This window comes from Cololabis saira, chromosome 14, assembly GCF_033807715.1.
Source record: "Cololabis saira isolate AMF1-May2022 chromosome 14, fColSai1.1, whole genome shotgun sequence".
NCBI classification, from domain to species: domain Eukaryota; kingdom Metazoa; phylum Chordata; class Actinopteri; order Beloniformes; family Belonidae; genus Cololabis; species Cololabis saira.
This window is the reverse complement of record NC_084600.1, coordinates 2,148,495-2,154,629: the sequence shown is the minus strand read 5'-3', so window position 1 is coordinate 2,154,629 and position 6,135 is coordinate 2,148,495.

Below are 6,135 nucleotides of genomic sequence, written 5' to 3'. Positions count from 1 at the left end.
GTTTTGGTCACTGCTATTATTTGTAATATATTATATTATTTGTAATCAGCACAAATTATCTGTCCCCATATGATAAAATCCACCATCCCCCCTGATTTTTTTTACAACTCGACTGCGCCTATATAGCATAATTCCTTGCAATTTTAAGCATAACATCAAAGCAGTATCCACAAAACACTTTACTATGTAACATAGATGTAACGCCAGAATCGTCTCTCAAACTGAAGAAGCATCACGGGGGGTGCATTTTAAAACAGTCAACAGAGGGATATGCATTTCCATTACGCACACGCGCGCAAACATACACAAAGGCACACGCACTTTGATCCTACTTTTAGTGGAGGCAGCGCTGTCCTCTTATTAGTCCATCCTGTGTCCGTACAGCGGGAGGCGGTGTCGTGCCAAAAGGTGATTGCCTGCCAGAATGTGATTTCTTCTGATTTGTGGCCGCGGGAGCGCGCACAGCAGCCCGTTGAGCAATAGCGCTAAAACGTCAGATTTTCAGATTATGAAGCTCAAGAATGAGATCAATTCATATTTAGGTAGAAACAACTTTTCATTAACTGTATTTTGCCTTCAATCAATATTTTTGGCAGGTGAAAATGCCTATTTTGTGTTGTAATGGTCCTTTAAAAGAGTTAAAAGCAATCATTTGAGTTCTAGTGTTTATATTATGAAGCTCAAAAATGAGATCAAATCAACTCATTAACTGTATTTGGCCTTCAATCAATTTTTGGCAGGTAAAAAGACCCATTTTCAGGGGACAAATCAGATTCTGGCAGGAAATCACTTTTTGGCACGACAGTCCATTTTCCATCTTCGGGGGGGACCGGGGTGTTGGTCATTTTCTTCGCCAAGAACTCACGGGCCACAGCATATTCAGATTCAACCACATAAACTCCAGCTAATTCCAATAGAGAGGTTACCTTTGATGGGTCCATAAAATTATTCTCGGCCTCTGGATCCAGAGCAGCCAGTGTGCCTATGAGCTCGCTGCTGCGGCGCAGGAGAGATGGATGCGCGTTTTGGAGAGCGCAGCAGCTGCGCTCTCCAAAACGCGCATAGCATCGATGACACTGTAAAATAGCCTCTTGAACTCGGTCTTTTCATCTATGTCACTCTGTGCTTGCCCCATGGTTTCTTCAACCGCAAATTCACGGAGGTTCTTGTTAACTGTGCGTCTTCTCTTGCTTGGACCGGGGCCGGTCGCTGGCCGTGACTGGAGGAGCGCAGAGATCTCATAGCGCAGCAAATTCATTTTCTGTGCGCAGTGTCTTCACACAGTCAGAAGCGCTATTCACAAGTGTCACTGCAGTGAACAAGTCCATGTCTTCGCCAGCGAAAACTAGACTGCAGATTCATTCATTCATTCGAATTGCGCGGTAACGGTTATTGACGTAGGCTATAAGTAGCCTACGTAATCTGACGTTTTGGCCGTTGCAGTGTAAATTTCCCAATCAAACATAAACACACCATTCTTATATTATATTTTTAATATTTTAGTGACAAAGAGAGGAACATTAGTATTTTTAACTAAAAAATAATAAAATAAAGATTAAAAAAATGTTTGTTTGTTTTCTACGTGCCCCCAGTGGGGGGGCACACCCGTCGCTATGGGCGGGCCCGGCCCCCTATGGCCCGCCCATAGCGACGGGTGTGCTTGTATCCCTCCTCATCAACTGGCCCCATTGTTCTTTCAACTCTACACATGCGGGTTTATTTGCAAATTATGACTTTTAATATGCAATTTCGGATATGCGTCTTATTGACATGTGAAAGACACAAGAAGCAATTATTTATCCTTTATCTGTTAATTATCTGCTAGATCTGATAATTTAAAAGTATGTTGGCTGTCACAATGCAAATTCAGGGATTATTCCTTTAATTATTTCTTCTTTGATTACCCAAGCCATTTCTTTCAGTTTTAGTTAAGTAAGTAGAAAAGAAACAGCACAGTACCAGTACCTGTACCACTTTACTATTCTCTTTGACCAATACAATCAAGTCCCACTACACCTAAGTTTAATATGCATTTAGGATATGCATCTTATTGACGTGCAAAGGCGCAAGAAGCAATTATTTATACTTTATCTGTTAATTATCTACTAGATCTGATAATTTAAAAGTGTGTTGGCTGTCACAATGCAAATTCAGGGATTATTCCTTTAATTATTTCTTCTTTGATTACCCAAGCCATTTCTTTCAGTTTTAGTTAAGTAAGTAGAAAAGAAACAGCACAATAGCAGTACCTGTACCACTTTACTATTCTCTTTGACCAATACCTAAGTTTAATATGCATTTAGGATATGTATCTTATTGGCATGTGAAAGACGCAAGAAGCAATTATTTATCCTTTATCTGTTAATTATCTACTAGATCTGATAATTTAAAAGTATGTTGGCTGTCACAATGCAAATTCAGGGATTATTCCTTTAATTATGTTTTCTTTGATTACACAAGCCATTTCTTTCAGTTTTAGTTAAGTGTGTAGAAAAGAAACAGCACAGTACCAGTACCTGTTCCACTTTGCTATTCTCTTTGACCAATAAAATCAAGTCCCACTACACCTAAGTTTAATATGCATTTAGGATATGCATCTTATTGACATGTGAAAGATACAAGAAGCAATTATTTATCCTTTATCTGTTAATTATCTACTAGATCTCATAATTTAAAAGTGTGTTGACTGTCACAATGCAAATTCAGGGATTATTCCTTTAATTATTTCTTCTTTGATTACCCCAAGCCATTTCTTTCAGTTTTAGTTAAGTGTGTAGAAAAGAAACAGCACAATACCAGTACCTGTACCACTTTACTGTTCTCTTTGACCAATACAATCAAGTCCCACTACACCTAAGTATACATAGTGCTTTGGGCTGTTAACCTGAAATCAATATAATTAGATATCAAATAATGATGCATGCATACAAAGAGCAAAAAGATTTATGATTACTTAAGGATTGCCTTTGATATTTATGGCCATCATATGTAATAACAGGTTGAAATATGACAGCGTGCTCGTCCCTAATTAAGGCAGATATTGGAGATTACAGAGCAATTCCTGCAGTAAAGCTGTTATACATGGAGGGAGGGACTTTGGTGTTAATTTTGGCTGAAAATAAGGGATTTTGTTTGTTTGTTTTGCCATGAGACATGGTCCTAGCTGTTGCTTGTGAGCCCTGCTGTCTTTAACTAAAGACTTTTACTAACTGTAGGACACAGACAACCGCATGATAGTAGCACAGGAGCATCTGTAGATCTCAATAAATAAATTGTAACATAAATATTTAGATTCCATATATTTTCCCATGACAAAAAGAAAAACAAAGCAAAACATTAAAAAAAATCTCCATAATATATAAACACATTAAAGTCTAAAGACTTTTAAGTATGATTTTAAGAACATATTTATTGTATTTTTAATTACCAAAGTCTTCTATTAATGCTTTACCCACAAAATATAACAAAATAAAGATAATATATGATATGGCACACAGGCTTTTTATGCATATAAATAATATAAAATATATACCGTAAATAATATATATATAAATAATATAAATAATATAGAAAAAATATTATAAATAATGTAAAATATAAATAATATAAATTCCCTCTTTGTAATGTTACTGTTTCAAATTTAAACTGACTTCTTAAAACCACACATTTTTGTTCTGCTGTTACATTTGAGTACATTTGCTCAGTGACAGTCAAGATGTACTGAATGCTCTAAGTAACAGATGCTCAAAACTAAGATTACTTAGGCGTAAAACATGCCAAACGTGTTTCTGTTATTGAAATGAAAGTGAGCTCTTATGTATTACACAACATCAATTAACTAATTCATCTTTTGAGCACATCTTTATCTCCTAAGTTGTAATTTATGCAGAAACAAAAGCCAATGGCTTCTTTTTTTTTTTTTACATGCAATTAGTACAAGAATGAAAGTGAATTATATTATTAATTGCCTTGTTTATAGAAGATCAGACAGAGAATGTTCTGAGCACAAACTTGTGTGCATGCACATTTGAAGATGAGTTGCACATTTTGTGATGGGATTTCTAGCGCCACCAACAGGCAACAACTAGAACTTGCATAGATGAATCTGATGAACCAGGTTTTTATGGTTCCTCTTGTCAGTAACATGTACAGGGATAAAACTTCCCCATGCATCCCATTTTATATGGGTACCGCTGTGCATAACTTGAATACAATTGCCTTAATTTATTATAAAAAAAGATCATACATGGCTATACATGTTTATAACACTGTTCTCAGGACAGACATTGTACTTTCTTGTGACCCGATGGTGATGTTGAACTTCAGATCAGCACCACCATTATAAACAACGACACTATCAGGGTATATTCTCTTGTCCAGATGGGTTAGAAAGTCAACATGTTTTAAAAGTTTGACTGTAGACCTGAGGTCTGCTCCAACTGTCAGCTCCTTCATATCAGGCCTAAAAACATTACTGTTTACTGAAGCGTACTCCTAAATTAAATACTTACCTGCTGTATTCTACTGCCCTTATTTTTAACAGCTTGTGCTTTTTATTATTTTACTTCTTTTCTTATCATCTTATTCATAATTTTATTCAATCTTATTTGTTATTTACTGTCTAATTATGTCTTGCCGCTTTTAATGTCAATGTAAAGCACTTTGAATTACCTTGTGTTGAATTGGGCTATAGAAATAAACTTGCCTTGCCTAAATTCAGTCTCTCTGATAGCGCCTTGTTCATTTTGCACAAAAAAGCAGCAGATTGATTTCAAAGTCTTGCCTGTGCGTTCAGGTTAGGTGGTGATGATGCGCTGATGAAGAAAATACTCATGGTCATCTGCTACTCTCATAAAACTTATGAAATTTGTGCCTAAAAATGATGATTATTTTCCTATACATACTCTGAGGTAATCTTATAAATGTTTTGTTCTTCCCAACAGCTAATATAGAAACAAAGAAAAATGGCTGACAGAGAGTTTGTTCATATCCTTGAATTAAGAATGGGAAGGATGAACTGATTCCAAATGCCAATCACAACCCAGACTCAGGCCACATGTCTGCCTGTGATGCCGCCTGTCTGTGCCTCATTTTGCATCAGGAGATGCCACGGCAAAAAGCTATAGCCTGCTCATGTTTATGCATTCTAATGAGCACTCCCTGGGAAAGATATGCAAATTCATTTTGTCATCAAGACGAAAATAGAGGACAGGAGAGCAGCAGATACAGGAGGGGCTTAAGAGAGGAGGGCACATGCAAAAAGGGCGGGATTGGGTGGAGGGAAGTGTATGTGTGTGTGCGGGCGTGCACGTCTGTGAATGTGTGGCATTAATGTGCGCGTGTTGGGTGGGGGGTGGTGGGTTAGAGGGCACAATGGAGCTGCAAGGGCTGTATTTGAAATAGAATGAGGGACATATGTAGACCCCATCCCTCCCCCATCCCACCATCCAACCAGCACTTCTCCAATATCCTCAATAACGTAGGCCAGCAAAAAATAAAAGAGTGTTTTATGAATATTTATTTGTATTACCAAGCCACATAAGCATAATGTGGGTAAAGGCCTAAGTGTTACTATAAGTATTACTTTAATCTATTATTTTGGGCTCAAGTTAACCTTTTTGTTTATGTGTACTGGTTCTGATCAACAAAATCTATTCAGGCAACTGTACTTTTAATCAGTTGCTTGATTTTACCATTAATAATAGTAGTATAGTAGTAATAATAGTAATATAATAATACTAATAATAATGCTAATAATAATAATAATAATAATAATAATAATAATAATAATAATAATAATAATAATAATAATAATAATAATAATAATAATAATAATAATTATTATTATTATTATTATTATTATTATTATTATGTCGTTGGAGTTACTTTACTTTTAGAAAGATTTTCAATTTCATGTAAAATATGTGTTTCAATTTAAGACATGGCAATGAACGTTCAGACTTATCTAAAAAAACAACAACAATAAAACAATGATTTATTTAGCTTGATAGCTTGATTAAATGCGACAAAGCTTTTTTAAACACGCTGAACCGGTTGGCTCTGGTTTGATGTGCGTGCTGTACTAATACAGTACTATTATGAACAATAAGCCCGGAGCCAGACGGCTGCAGTTCA